Source organism: Dasypus novemcinctus, chromosome X (genome assembly GCF_030445035.2).
Source record: "Dasypus novemcinctus isolate mDasNov1 chromosome X, mDasNov1.1.hap2, whole genome shotgun sequence".
Lineage (NCBI taxonomy): Eukaryota > Metazoa > Chordata > Mammalia > Cingulata > Dasypodidae > Dasypus > Dasypus novemcinctus.
Window position 1 is genome coordinate 154,160,176 of NC_080704.1, and position 19,391 is coordinate 154,179,566.

Genomic DNA, 19,391 nt, shown 5'->3' on the forward strand with positions numbered 1-19,391 from the left:
TGAGCTTGAATTGAAATTCAACAAAACATTATTCTTGTGGGGGCGTGTTGGTGCAGGTGTGATATATTTATTCAATAATATACTGTATAGTGTGGACTTAGTAAGGTGTCTGTGGTTTCCACCTGACTGGCAAAGGGCTCCATGGAACAAAAAAGGTTAAGAACCCCTGCTCTATGGGCAATGAGATTTCCCAGGACTTAGGGGAAATGTGGTCAAGGTTTTCATTATCAAGGGTATACTCAATCTTATAGGTGCCCTGTCTGAAAAAGTAAAAAACTTTCCTCCTCTGTCTGGAATTCACATTAACATCGGCATGGCATTCCAAAAGAATACAACTGCTTTTGGGGCAAGACTCAAAGGCCCCAAATTTTCAGGTTTGCATATTCCTCTTATTTCCCCTAAAGGTAAAAGATCTGGGACCGTCTCCACTTACAGTTTGCCTTTTTGCTCCCCGACGTGAGGTCCCTTCGATTCTACTAGAGCAGAAATGCTACTCCGGTCGGGAGAGGACACATGGCAGTTCTTTATCCAAAGGCAAACCCGCAGAGTATTAAGGGCTGGGGGGGGGGGGGGGGGGGGGGGAGGGGAGAGCGCAGGAAAAGGTCCGTCCTAGGACTTCAACTCCACCTGACTGGGGCCCAGCCCTTCCAGCCCTCGTCCCCACACCGGCCCGCTCCACGTGAAACCGGTCATGTGAGCGTGTTTACAGTCGAGCAGTTGGTGCAACCCTCAGGATCCGCGCGGAGGTCCAGGGAAGGGGTTGGATACAGGCCACACCACCCCTAGTCGTCGTTCTCATTATTCCAAAAAGGTGTTCGCTCTCCTCCCTGCCTCTCCCCCCACCCTACCCGTTCGCGCTCATCACCCTCCAGGCAGAGAGCAGAGCAGAAGCCAGCCCCGGACGCCTCGCTCCAGCCCCGCCGCTTTGCTTCCAGTTGCTCGCTGGGGGAGCCCCGGGGGGCAGGAGGAGGGAGGAGGAAGGGCTGGCACGGTGTCACCCTGAATAGGGAGCCAGCCTCTCTTCCCCAGTCCTCCACGCAACGTCCGCCCAAGAGTTGTCCCTGGAGCCAGATCCCCGGGGCAACCGAACTCTGCGGGGCAGGCACGCGGAGGCTCCCGAGCCTTGCTTCGCCAGGGCAAGAGCGAGACTCACACCAGCTGGCCAGACCCTGGGGCCGGGACCCGGGGACGGCGGGGCGACTGACAGCCAGAGATCGGGGCGGAAAGGACCCCCATCCGCCTCCTCCCCACCTCCTCCCCGCATCCCGGCGCCGCGGAGCCTGGCTGTCAGTCTGAGAGCCAAGCTGGCGGTTCGGGTGTGGGCCATTCTTTCCACCGGGTCTCTCGGCCACGTAACTTCCACGTTTCCCCGAAGTCGGAGGAAGTGGGTGACGGGACGGTGGGGGACTCTCACCTCGGCAACACCGGCTCCTCGGAAAGCAGCTGCGACTGCTCCTCCGGTCCTTTGTCAGCGTCTGTAGGCTGCACTGCCTGCTGGGATACCGGAGGACTCAAATGCCACCTTTCTCCGCCCTCGAGGATGAGCTGCGTCTGGGGGGGGAGAGGGGTGGGAAGAGAGAGAAGAGGTGGAGCTCGGGACGGGCCCCGGCGGCAGCGGGGGGAGGGCCTCGGTATTGTCCCCTGGCCTCCCGGGGTTTCTTCCTTCTTGGTGTGCTAAACTTCTTTCTTCTCTGTCCTCTGGCCGGCCCCTCCCCTCGAGGAGACTGGAGACTATTGCACGGAGAACCATCTCTATTTGCACTTTGGCTGTCACCCTTGACTCCTCCCCAGTCTCTCTCTGCTCCACCTAACCGCACCCTTCGGAGGAGTGCCCAAAGCTAGTTAATTCTACTTCTGAAACAGGTCTTATCAACCACTTCTTTCTCCACTCGGTTCACAGCGCGACAGACTCTCTTTAGACCCCATTACTTTTTGCTTGGACTAATGCAGTAGCCTCCACATTGATATCTCTCGTTCCATTCTTGCCTTTGTGTAAACCATCTTCTAGACAGCAGCCCGACGGATCTATCGAAAATGCATATGCGACCATGTTATTGCTCTGCTTAAAACCTTTCAACATCACTGCAGAACTTACAGAATCAAATCCAAATGCCTTACTGTGGCTATAAGGTCCTCTACAATCCTTTTCTGATGCACGCAATACCCTAATCCTGTCAAGGAATACAACAGGGCCTGGGACAACTTAACCAGCACTGGCTGCCCCAAATACTACCCCCCCCCCTTTTTTAAGATTTATTTTTTTAAAAATTTATTTATTTAATTTCTCTCCCCTCCCCCCCCCCCACCTCCAGTTGTCTGTTCTCTGTGTCTATTTGCTACATGTTCTTCTTTGTTGTTGTCAGCGGCATGGGAATCTCTGTTTCTTTTTGTTGCGTCATCTTATTGTGTCAGCTCTTGGTGAATGTGGCGCCATTCCTGGGCAGGCTGCACTTAGCTTCACGCTGGGCGGCTCTCCTTACAGGGCACACTCCTTGCACGTGGGGCTCCCCTACGTGGGCGACACCCCTGCGTGGCAGGGCACTCCCTGCACGCATCAGCACAGTGCGTGGCCAGCTCACATCAGTCAAGGAGGCCCCAGGTTTGAACCACAGACCTCCCATGTGGTAGGTGGATCCCTAACCACTGGGCCAAGTCCACTTCCCAAATACTACCCCTTGAAAGGAGTAATTTTCAGTAGCTTTCACAGGCTCCTTGGAGTATCATTAAAGACAGAATTTTTTAAATTAAATTAATGGCCACAAGTCCCTTTCCTACAAGTCCAAGACCCAAAGAATTCTCCCCAATTAATCCTGCCTAAGCAACGGGCTGCCAGTTGATGTCCCTTGCACTCAGGCCTCTGATACCTTTGCTCACAGAATCCCTCTGATTAAAATGTCCTTCTCTGTCTATGGAATATCTACCTATCCTTCAAGGCCCAAAAGAAATGCCACCTCCTCCAATAAACCTTCCAGAATCCTCCATGAGAACTATTTACTCCTGTTCCATCACCATGGAACATTGCTTGTTCTGCTATGCAATTCTTCCTAACTTGAGTAATCAGTACTTGCGTATATGTCTTCCTTTCCCTCCTACCCAGCCTGTAAATTCCTTAAAGCCAGCCCACAGCCGCCAGCATAGTGCCTGATCCAGAAAATACCTCAATACAATTTTTAAAGTTTTTTTTTATTCTGGAAACATATACACAACCTAAAATTTCCCATTCTAAACGCATTCAAATATATAATTCAGTGGTGTTAACTGCAGTCACCATGTTATGCGACCATCACCACCGTCCATTACCAAAACTTTCCCATCACCCCAAACAGAAAATCTGGACCAATTAAGCATTAACTCTCATTCCCAACTCCACCCTGACTCCTGGTAACCTGTAATCTAGTTTCTGACTCTATGGATTTGCCTTTCGATTTATTGCAAGTCAGTGACATCATACAACATATGTCTTTTTGTGTCTGACTTATTTCATTGAACATGATGTCTTCAAGGTTCATACTACGTTGCAGCATGTATCAGAACTTCATTCCTTTTTACAGCTGAATAATATTCCACTGTGCGTATATACTACATTTTGTTTATTCATTCATCAGTTGATGGGCACTTGGGTTGCTTCCACCTTTTGGCAATTGTACATCAATACAATTTGATGAACTGAAACGAAATCTTTCATCTCCATTGCATCTGAAACCCAAAGTGGGTCCAGAAAGGACCTAGGCAAGGCCTCCTACAAACCATCCTCCTTGCACAGGACATCTCCATCTTGATCTGGCCACGTGTTGTTTTTGCAGACATAAACTGGTTAGGCAGCAGAGCATTGCAAAAGTACCAAATATTGTACTTCTCTTGCAGGTCAGACTGGTTTATGGTAAAATATGTGGTTGTGGAAAATGTAACTGGTTCAGCTCACTTGAGAAGCCAGTGGATAAAATTTCGTGGTGCCATAGAAATAAGTGAGTTTCCAAATGCAGACATTATCTCCCACTTTTAGGAGGCTTCTGACTACCGTTTGTTTCAGGTTATCTTTGGGCTTCACATCCCTTCAGACCTGGTATACATCTGTGTTATGAAGCACTATTTTGCAGCCGTGGACATCTTGTTTTGTGTTGTTCTCGCGTCATTTAATGCACACTTGTTTTCACTCCAATTACATTACAGGCTATATTCTGGCAGCATTTCCTCATCCCCAAAAGAGTGACAAGAATTCTTGACCTGCCTATCTTACCGGGCTGTTAGGAGGGCCTAACCTGAAAGGATACATGGCATCTGTGGTTATGTAAACTATAGGATGATCTTCAAACATAAGGCAGATTCCCAGGAGTAATGCTGTAGATCATGGCTCCCCAAACTTGCCTGAGGATAAGAATCAAATTGTTGGAAACCCATTCCCAGACCCTCACCCCCACTTAATGAATAAACTTTTCCAGGGGAAAGACGTCGTCCATAGTATTTTTGGGAATGGCATCTGGTGATTCCTATCTTTAGGCAAGTTATTTACATATCACGGTGAAGGTGTTTAGGATCCTTTCTGGGCAAGTCCCTTTAGATAAGGAAAAAGCCAGTTGGAAGGAACAAACTTTCCCCTTTAATTTCCTTGTCCTGGCCCCAAACTCACAGAAGCCGGCTTGAGCAGATGGCTTCTAGCTAATCTGATCTACCAGTTGAAAGCTTTTACTGCCTCAGTCTAAACCAGGGGTTCTTAACAAGGGATCCGTGAGCTTGAATTAAAACTCAAAAAAACATCGTTCTTATGGGGACATGTTGGTGCAGGTGTGATGTATTTATTAAGTAATACACAGTAGAGTGTGGACTTAGTAAGGGGTCCGTGGTTTTCACCTGACTGGCAGAGGGATCCATGGAACAAAAAAGTTAAGAACTCCTGAAATCAGTGATGTTTCCCGGATTTCTCAGCTCAGCAATGGCTTAGACCAACACTCCCTGCCCACCAACCCACACCCACATCCACCACAGGGCTGAGTTAGATGCCTCTCTTCCCATATACTAGGTCCAGGGTTCAATCCCTGGTACCTCCTTTGAAAAAACACCCAGAAAACCATATTAGCTACTTCAAGAGAAGAGCACAGTCCCTTAAGCTTTGGCATTGGCACTCTTGGAATTGGACTCAGTGAGAGCCTGCCGCAAAAAGCCTTCCTATCAAAGTGCTGCTCTTTTTTTAAAAACTGAGATGAAATTTCACAGAAACATAAAATTAACTCTTCGCACGTGAACAACTGAGTGGCATTTTGTGAATTCACCATGCTGGGCAAGCACCACCTCTATCTAGTTCCAAACTGTTTTCATGATCCATACCCATTAAGCAGTTATGTCCCATCCCTCTCTCCCTCCCTCCCCCCGCCCTTGCAACCACCAATTTGCTTTCTGTCTCTTATCGATTTATCTATGCTGGATAACTCACATAAAGGAAATCATACAATATGTGGCCTTTTGTGTCTGGTTTCTTTCACTTCACATAATTTTTTTGTTTTTTGTTTTTTGTTTTTGTTTTCTCAGGAGGTGCCAGGGATTGAACCCGGGACCTTGTACATGCAAAGCACTGAGCTCCACCTGCTCCGCAGCATACTGTTTTTAAGGTTCATTCATGGGGTGTGCTGCTTTTGACCTGAGGTTAGTTTGAGAAAGAGTGGGGAAAATTGCCTCATCCTCCCATTACCTTGAGGCAAGGGCTGGGACTGGAATGTGGTGAAAACAGAGTAGAAAGCAATGAGGCTTCAATCCAGACACATGGCAAATCCAAGATCATACCTTTAATTCTAGACAGGCCAGACACTTTGCATAGCTATTCCATTTGGTAGTTATTGCCCAGTGCTGTTCTCCCATTCATTCTTGCCATTTTGGAAAAAATTAAGTAATGGGAATCATAGTTGCATCAGACATTTGGTGGCAGAGCAAACAGTAGAGTATGGATTCAGTAGAAACTGACTTCCATTGTCCCACTAACTAGCAGTATGACCTCAGGCAGAACAAATTCTTTCTCTTCCCTGGGTGTCAAATCACCCATCTGTACAATGACGTGGCTGGACTAGAGCAAGTCTGTAGCAGGCCTGATTAGAAATTTCTATTCAAGGACCTCAAACTGGACTTTCTTCTGCCTTGATTTCCCACCCAAATTTATAGAATCAAACTGTTAGTAGAATGCTGTGGGTTCTGGGCTTCTAGGTTCTTGGCTTATGCCACATAAATGAATTTAAGGACTTGCCATAGGGTTGGAAAGGGAGCAAAGAGTTTATTACGAAAAGAGAACACAATCCGAGACATGGGTTATGGTCGCACTGCAGCGTGAGTGGCAGGTGTGGGGCCCTGGGTTAGGCCTTTCCTCTCCTAACCCTTTTCTCCTCTCCTCTGCCCCTTTCCTAATGTTTGGGAGAAGCCCCAGCTATTGGCTGTTCTGATTGGTTACCTTACAATCCCTGCCTGTTAGCTCTCAGGGGACCAAAGGGAGGCCTATTTGGAGTTATCTGGGGCTTCCCCTTGACCCCAGAAAGAGTTCCAAATGAGACCTCGTAGCCAGGGTCTAGGTGGGGGTCTTTCCTGCTTTCTTATTGGGGGAGCGGACAGCAGTGTGTTTCCTAGCAGGGTCTCCTGGCAATATTCTCTGCCAGGTCCCAGCTGTCTTCCCTCTTTCCCTCTTTAAATAGTGGGAGCGTTTCTACTCTCCAAGAGCTGGACGTGGCCTCAGTGACCCCGAAAGGGGCCTATCACTTAGCCTGAGGGCAGAGCCCTTCTGTTGTGGCGGCTAGGGCACATGTTTCCTTTGCACCTGTCAGGTCACAACACTGTTTCACACCACGCTGTCTCTATCATGCTAGGGAAAGATGACCAAGACAAGGAGTCAGTCTTAGGCATAGTATTAAGGGAAAAGAAGTAAAAGTAAGGAATTCTTGGTGAATATAGAAAACATCTGTGGAATAAGATATGCAAGTCAGTGTGGTTTACTGGAAGAAGCATGGAATCCAGAGCTATGGGAACTGGGGTGAGTTGATTACCTTTTCTGAGCTTCTCTGACTTTCACAGGGTTGCCTGAATGAAGGAAATAATACATGTTTGTAAAGAGATGAGAATAGAGAAGGCAGTCAGTTCATGATACTTATTATTATTACTAAGATTCTCACATCTGATGAATAAAGAAAGAAAGGCCGTGGGTCACTGAGACTAGTGAACTTGGTTCTAAAAATTCAAGGGAAAAACAGACAAACAAAAAACAAACAGAAGGAAAAAAACAAAACAAAAAATTTAAGGGGCATCCACACTATCTAATGATGGTGTAACCCGGATCCTGGCTTGGCTCATCTGATAGATTTGATATGATTTGGCCTTAAGCACAATTCCAGCTAGTGTCTCAGTACCCTCCAGAGAATTTCCAGGCTTTTCTGCCCCCATGCTCTCAGATATTTGTGCATTCCTTTTTTTGGCTTTTTTGAAATCAATTTTATTGATACATATTAATAAAACATGGAATTCATCCAAAATGTACAATCAATGGTATTTGGTATTATCACATAGTTGTGCATTCATCACTACAATCACTATTAGAGCATTTCCATTATTTCAATAATAATAATAAACAAAAACCAGACAAACAAACAAAGAAAATTCCTCACCTCTCAATGTCTCTCTTTTTCCCCTGCTGTACATAGCTGCTATTTCTGGCTAATCTTGTGCAATTATTTATTTGTTTATTAACCAGTTTTATTGAGATATATTCACATACCATATGATCTATCCAAAGTGTATAATCAATGGCTTTTAGTATAATCACAATGTTGTACATTTATCATCTCAAAAATTTTAGAACAATTCCATTGTGCATCAAACCCAAATGAGAAGTTCAACTCCTTTGCCATTTCCCACTAGAAAACCATATACACTCAGCATTTTCTAAATTTGCTAATTTTACTGAAAATTTTAAGGGTTGTGGGAGAGATCTCACATCATGCACTGGATAGCCCTATACTGTCTTGCTATCTCCACCCTTTCATTCTGTTCCTTCCTAATGCCTGCAACTCCACCCTTACTGCTTAACTCCTTAACTTCTTTCATTAAGGGCAAGTCTGCCAGGCTAATTTAAATTTTTCTATCTAGTAATCTGGTAGATGCTCAATAAAATATGTTTCTATTTGGGGTTTAAAACTGCACTACAACTTTTGGGACACCCTGTTAAGGGAACATGCCAAAGAGCAGCACTAAAATTTCATTAAGCATCCAAGATGTATGACTTGTCACACTCAGCTTTCTTCGTGGGCAAACTTGGAGGGCAGACTGAACAAATATATCTGAAAAGTTGTGCTGGTTATTTTTTTAAATGTGAGCATGCATGCCACAGCACATCTGGGACTCTTTCATCACAGAGGCAGAGATAATTTCAGTGATTATGATGAGTAAGACATGGCAGGGAGATCCTCCAATAACACACACTTAAAATGTAGCTTGTATATAATTATACTTCACGTCAACCATGTGATTTTGTACTTCAAAAGTGACCAACCCTATAATCCAGTCTTAAGCATTTTTCAAATATCCACTGCAGGAGGCAGGCATACTAGACTACAGTGCAGTGGTTAGGGTATGGATTAGAATAATTCAGATCTGGGTTAAAAGCTCATCTTTGACACTTAGCATCTATGTGTGACCTAGGTTGAGTTTGCCTTTGTAGCCTCAGTTTTCTTATATGTAAAATGGGAGCAATTATATAACAGTACCCATCTCATAGAGTGTAGGAGGAATGCATATAGTCAATGCTTAATCAATAGTAGTTATTATTAGAAATAATTAAAAGTTAAAATAGTTAAAATATGATTGTGGTGATTTGAAGCTGTATGTACCCCAGAAAAAATATGTTCTTAAAATTAATCCAGTCCTGTGGGTGTGAACCTATTGTAAGTAGGACATTTTGATGAGGCTACTTTGATAAAGGCGTGGCCTGGGATGGGTCTTATGTTTGTTACTGGAGTCCTTTGTAAAAGAATGAAATTCATACAGAGGGATAAAGCCAGGGAAGCAAGAAGCTGAAATCAATGAAACCCAGAAGAGAAGGGAGAGACCAGCAGACACTGCCATGGTCCTTGCCATGTGACAGAAGACCCAAGGAGGGCTTGGCAGCTGGTCTTCAGGAAGAAAGCATTGCCTTGACAATGGCCTAGATTTTGACATTTTCTCAGACTCAAAACTGTGAGCTAATAAATTCCCATTGTTCAAGCTGAACCATTTCATGGTATTTGCTTTAAGTAGCCTAAGAAACTAAAACAATGGTGTTTGTTTCAAAGCTAAAGAGACTACATATATGTTTAAAACCACACAGTCAAATGGACAACACTTAATCATGAAGATATTTCAACATGAAACTTTTTTGGGGGGTATCCTTTCTAAGTCTACTGACTTTGAATGTTGAGGTTCTCTGTATAACTACACAAAACATATTGTTAATATTGGTGCTTGGAGTGAAATCAGAGTCTCTCTCTCTCTTTCTCTCTCATCATCTTTACTAAATAAATGAAATTCAACATTTAAAATACCTAAACTCCATGTATAAGCCAATTCTAGTTGAATCTGGTTACCCATATCCAAGCAAGCTCCTAGTCTTTAAAGCAAAACTCCAAAATGAAAACATATTTAACCAATAAAAACTAAAATATAAATGATTATGTCATCAAAATACACTTTGATTGGTCAGTGGTTCTTTTGAGCTGAGATACTCGAATTTGCTTAACTGTGTATTCTCAGCAGTGTTGGAGACCCATGATTGCTTGTCCCCTTTGTGGGTACAAAGGACCATGGAACTTCAGACCCAGTGATGCTCTTCTGTGGCTACAACATTAGCAAGCCTCTGAAAATCAGCCAGAAAACTGGTATGGCTATTTACCCAACAGCAACTCAAACTGCTTCCTTATTTTTAAGCATTTAGGTAAAATTGGCCACAATGGAAATGATTACTTGTAGTCATATTGCCTAAAAACACATAATGACAAGCCAAGAGATTTTCTTCAGATTAAAACTGTAGATATGTCCTCCCGTGGCCCATTGGATGGAACGTGGGAGAGTGTGGGCTATGGTGTGGACCACAGGCCATGGGGTGCAGCGATGCCCAGAGATGTACTCACCAGATGCAATGGATGTGTCATGATGATGGGGGAGAGTGTTACTGTGGGGGGAGTGGTGGGGTGGTGAATGGGGACCTCATATTTTTTGAATGTAATATTTTTTAAAAAATGAATAAATAAAATAAAAGTAAAAGTAAAAAAAAAACGTAGATATTATTTAGGTATAGGCTACAAATCCCTTTATTTCATTTGGTTGAAGCACCATCTTGATATTTTTAAGCCAAGAAAAGTCCTGGCTCTTTTTGGTGCTATTGATAATAACAATCCTATAGCTTTTTTTTCTTATTTGTTTATTGTGGAAACTTTTTTTCCTTCTCCACCCCTGCCCGTGCCCTGCTTTTTTTGCTGTCTGTGTCCATTTGCTGTGTGATCTTCTGTATCTATTTCTCTTTTTGTCTTTTCTTCTTTCTTCTCTAGGATTCACCGGGATTTGATCCTGGGGACTCTGATGTAGAGGGAGATTTCCTGTCAATTGCGCCACCTCAGTTCCTGGTCTCTGCTGTGCTTCACCTTGACTCTCCCCTTTGTCTTTCTTTTTTGTGTCATCTTCTTGCTGCCTCACACACCTGCATGGGCATTGGCTCACTTAGCGGGCACTTGGCTCGCCACACAAGCACTTGCATGGGCGCTTGGCTCACTGTGTGGGCACTTGGCTTGCCTCACAGACACTTAGCTTGCCACGTGGACACTGACTCGCTGCACAGGCATGATTTCTCTTCTTCTTTTTTTCACCAGGAAGCCTCAGGGATCGAACCCGGGTCCTCCCATATAGTAGGTGGACGTCCTATCCCTTGAGCCACATCCACTTCCCTAGCCTTTTTTTTAAACAAAATTTTTGTTCTGTTTAAAGCACACAATCATGATTTGCTGTAACTGAAAAGGTGCTCTAGTGGAAGCCCCTACAATTTTAAATAACTTGAATGGGATTTTTAGAAAATGGAGACATTCATTTCAAAGCTGCAAGCATTTTCAATCACTTAAGAGGTATGAATTATAGATTGCAGTGATATTATGATGATGTTTTTTCATCATTTGTAACAAATGTGTCACAAGAATGTAAGGTGGTGATCATGGGGCAATGTATGGGAATCCTGTATGGAATGCATGATTATTTTGTTAACTCACAACTTCTCAAGGTAAAAAAATATATTAAAAAGAGGTAAGGATTTGCAGTCCTTTGAGGAAGACTTTGTTTTGAAAAACATCATGAATGATGGAGGAGAGTGTTGCTGTGGGGGGAGTGGGGGTGGGAGGGGTGGGGGGTGCGTGGGGACCTCATATTTTTTGAATGTAATATTTTTTTAAAAATGAATAAAAAATTTTTTTTAAAAAAGAAAAACATCATGAAGTGTTTTTTGGTCTAACAAGTGCAAGACCATCATTTTCCATCCCATCCCCATCTTGTCCCAGTATCCTCAGGACACGATAATGTCAAGGCCTTGTATTCAAACCATAGCTGAATTCTGGAGGCTAGAGTGTAGTCCTCCCAGAGGCAGTCAAGACTAAATCTAGAGTAGCCAGAGGGGGAAATGGGGTCAAAGAAAGTTGTTCAAAGAAGTGAAAGGCTTGAGCTTGTACAAACAATGGTAGTAGGGAGAAGATAAAGAAGGAATGGCTAAAGATACAGGAGAGAGAGGGATTGTGGGCAAGATTCAGGAGAAGAGATTGGTATCTGGGGGTCAGTTGATGATGTTGGTAGTTGTGGTGGTCACTGTGATGTGTATTTGTGTGTTGCTTGAGTAGGGGTGGTGAATTTTGAAGAAGAGGGAGAAATTGTGAAATGGTCATTGCAGAAAGAGGGACTGCAAACAAAGTAGTCAGGGTGGATTTTATCTACTTCTATTGCTCTTACCATATATATGTACCGGTTTCCAGATCTAGACCTCCAATCCATGCATTTTCTCTGAGCTTCAGACCTATATAATTGCCCATTAAATATCTTCACTTGGGTGCTGCACAGAAATTTCATTCACCATATCCAAAATCAAAATCATGATTTTCCCTTCCAAGCCAGGTCCTCTTTTAGTGTTCTTTATCCTAGTGAATGTCACCATCATCCATCCTGTTGTGCAATACAGAATCCCCAGAGTCATCTTTGTTTCATCCATTTTCCTCACCATCCACGTCATCTCAATCACCAAATTCTATTCATTCAACTTCCTTAACATATCTTGAATCTATCCATATTATTCGATTTCCCTACTACCACCATAGTTCAGGTTAATATTTGGATTATTGCTATACCTTTCTACCTGCCTCCTTCATCTTTCGTTTTATTTTCCATAAGCAGCCAGAGTGATCTTTCTGAGAAGTAAACATCATTTCGCACCTCTATTTAAAACCCTTCAATATGTTTCCATTGCCTTCAGGACAATGGAACAAACCCTGTAAAGGTCCTTCTCTATCCCACCCCAAACTTTCATCACACACTCCTTATTCCCAATACCTCCATCCTGCTATAATTTTCCTTTTTCCCCATACACTTACCAACTTCTAACGTCTTATTTACTTTATTACAACTATTGTTTATTGTCCCTCTCCCTCTGCTCAAGTATAATTTTCATGAAGGCATTGATCTTGTTTTTGTTCATAGCTATATCCCAAATACCAAGAACAGTTCCTGGCACCATAGTAAGTATGACAGTTTGAAGTTCTATGAATCCAAAAAAAGAGAGAGACTGTTTTTTAACTAATCTATTCCTGCAGGTGTGAGACCCTTTTGATTGGATGACATTGGTGAGGCATGATTCAGGTCAAGTCTCTGCCCTTTAGCTGGAGCTGATGTACATGGAGATAGAGAGACAGATGTACACAGGAAGGGAAGCCACCATAGTGATCCTGCCATATAAGAGAGAGGACTGCAGGAAAACCGAGAAGCTTCCAGGGCTGACAGAGATTCCAGAGTCCGGAACCAGCAGAGCACAGAAGCATGGAAAGAGGCCAGTAAGGGGCCGGGCCCATGGAGCAGCTCAAGGCCCAGGAGACAAGTCACATGCCTGATAGTTCACAGGTGAACTTGGAAAGAAAGTGGAGCAGCTGAGACTGAGAGAGGAGGCCAGAAAGAGACAAGCCCTATACCTGGTCACCCACAACTGAGCTCTGGGAGATGATGAGCCTTGAGAGGAAGGCAGAGACCTCAGCAGAGCTCGGCCACCATCTTCACCACATGGCAGCATGCTGGAATCAACAGAAGGTGACTTTGGTGAGAAAGCGTCTCTGGTGGTGCCTTGATTTGGACATTTCACAGTCTTGGAACTGTAAGGTTTTACTAAATAGACTTCCCATTATAAAAGCCAATGTATTTCTGGTACTTTGCATCAGCAGCCCTATGGCCAACTAAGACAGTAAGCATTCAACAAATATTTGCTGAAAGAATAGGTGAATATGAGCACCCTGCATGATCTGGCCCCTGCTACCTCTTCAGCCTCAACTCCTGCCACATTTCCTTTTTTTTATTTAAAGATTTATTTTTTATTTAATTCTCTCCCCCCGCCCCCAGTTGTCTGCTCTCTCTGTCAATTCACTGTGTGTTCTTCTGTGACCGCTTCTCTCCTTATCAGTGGCACCGGGAATCTGTGTTTGTTGTTTCATCTTGCTGTGTCAGGCCTCTGTGTGTGCGGCGCCATTCCTAGGCAGCCTGCGCTTTCTTTTGCGCTGGGCAGCTCTCCTTACGGGGCGCACTCCTTGCACGTGGGGCTCCCCTACATGGGGGACAACCCTGTGTGGCACAGCACTCCTTGCGCACATCAGCACTTCGGTGGGCCAGCTGCACACGGGTCAAGGAGGCCCGGGGTTTGAACCGCAGACTTCCCATGTGGTAGGCGGATGCCCTATCCATTGGGCCAAGTCTGCTTCCCCCACATTTCCTTTTGCTTCCTCAGTTGCAGCCAAATAGGTCTTTTCTACACTCAAGTATGCCCTACTCTTCCCTCCACTCAGGACCCTTGCACACTTCCCTCTATCTGGAGTACTCTCCCAGTCCCACCACTCCCACCCCCTACCCCATACACCAGCACCACAATTCCCCTCTATTCATCTTTCAGGTCTCAAATTAAAAAAAAAAATTCAAACATATTTATTGAGGTATAATGGACATACAATAAACTGCATATATTTAAAGTGTGCAATTTGGTAAGTTTTGACTTTGTGAGGCCAATCAAGCTAGTGAACATATCAATCACCCCCAAAAGTTTCCTCATGCCCCTATATAATTTCTCTCTCTCCTCCTTACCCTCCTTATTCAATTAACCATGGGTTGGCTATTTGTCACTATAGATTAGTTTGCATTTTCTAGAGGTTTATATAAATGGAACATACAGTATATCCTTTTTATTTTGCTCTGGCTTCCTTCAATCAACATAGTTATTTCTTTAGAATAAAATTTTATCGAAGTATATCATTCATACATGCACATACTTAAACAATAATGTATAGTAAAAGTTGTGAACTTACAAAACACACATGCATATTATCGTATCATCATGTTTCCTTTACCATAGGAGACCCATATGTCACTGTAGCAATTTGATATGGTTATGAATTCCAAAAATAGATATTGGATTATGTTTGTAATCTGGTCTGTACCTGGGCATGATTAAATTATGATTAGGGCTTGGATTGGGCCATGTCATTAGGGCACTGAATCCCCACCCCTTGGCAAAGGAAAGATTTGGGGATTTTCTGATATTGGAGTTTTGATGTTGGAGTTTGATGCTGAAGTCTTAAGCTGGAGCCCCTGGAATTAAGCATGCAGAGGAAAGAGAAGCCAGCACCAGGAAGAGAGGACCTGAGCCAGGAGAAGAACACAGAGGAATAGAGACAACTCCTTACACACAGCAGAAATCCCAGGAAGAGAGACAGAGCTGTTCACCTGATAGTCTACAGCTGACCTTGTGGAAAGAGGCAGAATCTAGAGAGCCACATAGTCTACAGCTGACCTTGTGGAGAAAACAGAGTAGCTGAGCCCAGAGGAACGCAGGAAGCCTGAACCCTCACAGATGTTGGTAGTCATCTTGCTCCAACACGTGAATATAGACTTTGGTGAGGGAAGTAACTTATGCTTTATGGCCTGGTAACTATAAGCTCCTACCCCAAATAAATACCCTTTATAAAAACCAGCCTATTTCTGGTATTTTACATCAGCACCCCTTTGGCTCAATAATACAGTCACCTACCACCAACACCTTGCATTGTTGTGAAATATTCGTTACACACTATGAAAGAGCCCTGTCAAAATATGACTACTCACTATAGCCCATATCATACATTCAGTGCATTTTCCCCCCAACCCACCTAGTTGTTAACACCCTGTATTGGTATTATATATTTGTTATAGTTCGTGAGAGAACATTGTCATATTCTGTTAACAAAATTCTACCACAGGATTCACTGTGTTAGACAGTCCCATGCTTTGTACAATCCATTCAAAGTGTACACTCAGTGGCTCTCATTTCATCACAGAGTTGTGCTGTCATCACCTCAGTCAATTTTAGAAGGTTTTCATTACTCTGAAAGGAAAGTCCCATGCCCTCTTATATGCCCTATTGCTGTCCCTTAGAATTGATATAATATCTTTGTTGCTATTGCCAGCATAGCTATTTTGAGAATCATCCATGTTGCTGTGTTTATCAATAGTTCTTTCCTTTTATCACAGAGTAGTATTCCATTGTTTGGTCATACTACAATTTGTTTATCCATTCACCAGTTGATGGACATGTGTGTTGCTTGCAGTTTGCAGCGATTATAAATAAAGCTGCTATGAATATTTGCGTACTATCAGCCTTTATAATATTATTTTCTCAGGGAAATACTGTTTCACTCCCAGATTGGATTCTAGTCATATCCCTGCTCCCCTCTCTTTCTCTCTCCCCCTCTCCTCCCTCCCTCCCTCCCTCCCTTTTTCCCTCCCTCTCTCTCTGTTCTGCTTAGCAGGAAAGTGGTGTTGGTTTGGAAGAATGCTTTTGATAAATCACTCAGGAGAGAGACAAGGGAGAAAAGGAAAATTAATTTTTTCTCTTGAGTGGGATGGGGTTAAGAGAAGGGAGAGAACAAAATTTTGGATTCATCTGTTATAATTTGACAAACACATGGTATTTGGACAACTTCAGGTGTGTTGGGCTTTTTGTTTGAGGGATTGGTAGGGAGTAAGATAAATTTTAACTATACTTTTTATTAAACAAAAAGGATTCTAATGCTGGTTTCTGCTCCTTATGGGACTCTACTGTTTATGCAACTTCCCTATAACTTTTACTGAAGTACCCACGAGCTATGACCTACTACTCAGCTCATTTTCCATGTATACAGACCCCTCCCCCAACAAACAAGCCCCACATCATTCCACTAGTCTAATCTGCTCTCCGCAGAGCTCTCTCTCCTCTTCCCTGACTGGCTGCTAGATTCAGTCCAGCAGCCCAGGACCCAGCAACCCAAAGGAGGTGAGAGACCCACCCAGCCGCCTGGCTCAAGTTCCAGGCATACAGAGCCCTGTTTCCAATCCTGCTGGTCCTATAAATACACCAACCATTGGCAGGTGGCTGGGCTATTTTCAACCTTGGGGGCCTCAGGAATCAAGGGTTTCATGCCAGGCCAGGAAGCAAAAAAGCAAGCCCTTATTGGTGGGCTTCAGATAAAAAGTTATCTTGTGGCATGGGTTCAGCTGATCCTCAACTGTCTGTTTACAGCCATTGCCAGCTATTTCCCTTTTTAGGCGCAATAACATTTTCCAGTTTTGTCCTAAGACATGAACCTGGGTTAGCATACACAGTTATTGGAAGAGTGAGGTGGGAGGCCAGAGGAATGTCTTCTTTCAACTTGCTCCACTCCATTTAATTCTCAAATTACAGAGGCACACAACTGTAACACAGAGTGACTTCTAATTTCTCTACGGTTTCAGGCTTGAACATCATGCATGTCTGGAAAGTGGGTCACGGTGCCTTGTTTCTGCTGACAAAATTGAAGTACTATTATTATCATTCCCCATTTCATAGAGGAGGAAATTTGAGGAACAGAGAGGTTAAATAGCTTATCCAAGCTCACACAGATAGAAAGTGTCAAAGCCAGAGCCGGGGTACAAAGTCAGATTGGTTGAACTCCAAAGCTCAGCACTTAATTGCTAGCATTTCTGAAACCATGGCCCTCAGGTTGTCTCTCAGCATTAAATGGATGATAATTTTACAACGAAGCACCCTCATGCAATTTTCATTTCTGCCTAAAATCAAAATAATTCCAAAGAATACTATTTTAATTGTCTCGGATCCAAGAGCAAAGAACAGAGGTAGACCTAAATGCACAAATGATGTATTTGCTATAAATCCAGACAGATAATATCATTAATTCAGAGGAAGTGGTTTTTCTTCCATTTAAAAAATTACTGAAGTGTATCACTCATGCATGAACATACATAAACAATAAGTTTATAATAAAAGTAGTGAACTTACAAAAAACCATGCATGAAATCATACAGGGCTCCCATACATCTCCCCACCACCAGCACCTTGCATTGTTGTCAAACATTTGTTACAAACTATAAAAGGACATCATCAAAATATTACTACTCACTACAGACCATATCTTATATCTGGTGTATTTCCCCCCCAACCCACTCGATTATTAACACCCTGTATTAGTACTATATATTTGTTACAGTTCATGAGAGAATGTTCTCATATTTGTTCTCTTAACCATAGACCATTTTCCACCACAGGATTCACTCACTGTACACTCCATTCCAAGTGTAGGCTCGGTGACTCTCATATTCATCACAGAGTTGTGCTGTTATCACCTCAATCAGTTTTAGAACGTTTCCATTACTCCAAAAGGAAAATTCCCATACCCCTTATACCCCCTATTGTTGTCCCTTAGATTTGGTGTAACATCTTTGTCATTGCTGCAGAAACATTACAATATTACTGTTAACTATCATCTGTAAGTTACATTAGTTGTAATTCCCTCGTGTATCACCATATTCTTAACACCTCGTAAAAGAAGAACATTCTAATATTTATACTATTAATCACAATCTTCATCCATCACCAAAATACCTGTTATGGTCCCTAGATTATCCAGAGGAAGTGTTTTAATAGTGCACATACAGATCTTCATGTTGGGGAAAGTGAATTGATTTCAGCCAGACAACTTATCTGCATATTAAACTAATGTTAGTGGTTTGGATTTTGTTGATTTTTTTTGCATTTGGTATGTAAAATCATTCTGGTTTTATAGTTGTTTAGCTGTTATAAGCAGAAGGAGTTTATGTCTCCTTTGATGTTAGCATACATTTAAATAATATTATTTTTTAAAAGTAATCTAGGGAAGTGGATTTGGCCCAGTGGTTAGGGCGTCCGTCTACCACATGGGAGGTCTGTGGTTCAACGCCCGGGCCTCCTGACCCGTGTGGAGCTGGCCCATGTGCAGTGCTGATGCGCGCAAGGAGTGCCCTGCCACACAGGGGTGTCCCCCGCGTAGGGGAGCCCCATGCGCAAGGAGTGCACCCTGTAAGGAGAGCCACCCAGCGCGAAAGAAAGTGCAGCCTGCCCAGGAATGGTGCCGCACACAGGGAGAGCTGACACCACAAGATGACGCAACAAAAAGAAACGGATTCTAGGTGCCACTGACAAGAATACAAGCGGACACAGAAGAACACACAGCAAATGGACACAAAGGGCAGACAACTTGGGGGGGGCGGGGGAGGGGAGAGAAATAAATAAAAAATAATAAAAAATAAAATAAAAGTAATCTAGATCAACACTGAGAGACTGAAGGAATTTTTTTTCCAATAGAAAGTGTAGCACACATAGCTTATAGTTGAGAAACTGCTGCATAGGGTAGCGAAGACTAGAATGCTGCATGAGCGTCCAGCAATTACTGTTATTAGAACTTTGTTTTTGTTGCTGTTATTACCTTGGAGATATCTCAAGAGTTCAAGGTGACCCTGGCCTCCCTTCAACCACTGATGCATGTATGCAATAAAGCTGTGGTTCTTTGGCGTTCCTTTACTATTCCATCTTATTACTGCATCTTAATAGCTTGTGTATTATGCCATTGTTCAGAGATTCTTTGCACCATTTTCTCAGTTGTTTCTCCAAACAAAAACCATGTGGTGGCAGGGCTTGAGGTGAGGAGAGAGAAAAACAAAGGCATAGTTCCTGTTTTCTGTAATGTCCTACAAATTGAATGCCATCTCCTTTCTACTTCTATCTCCTTTCCAACCTACAAGTATTTATGAAAGTGAGCAAAAGTTGGTTCAGGATGATTGTTGACCCCCAT

The 19,391-nt window shown here is 43.3% G+C and overlaps 1 protein-coding gene across 4 annotated transcripts in view; it reads right to left on the bottom strand.

Moving 5' to 3' along the window:
• Positions 1-19,391, bottom strand: part of MOSPD1 (motile sperm domain containing 1) — a 190,383-nt gene that overhangs the window by 25,063 nt on the left and 145,929 nt on the right. For 2 of the 4 annotated variants that reach the window (XM_058291945.2, XM_058291947.2), the window contains exon 2: positions 1,415-1,551. The gene's annotated coding sequence lies outside the window, so the exon portion shown is untranslated. Of the gene's footprint in view, positions 1-433; positions 558-1,414; positions 1,552-19,391 lie in introns of those variants that run through there. The other 2 variants (XM_058291948.1, XM_058291946.2) reach the window with 2 other exon arrangements.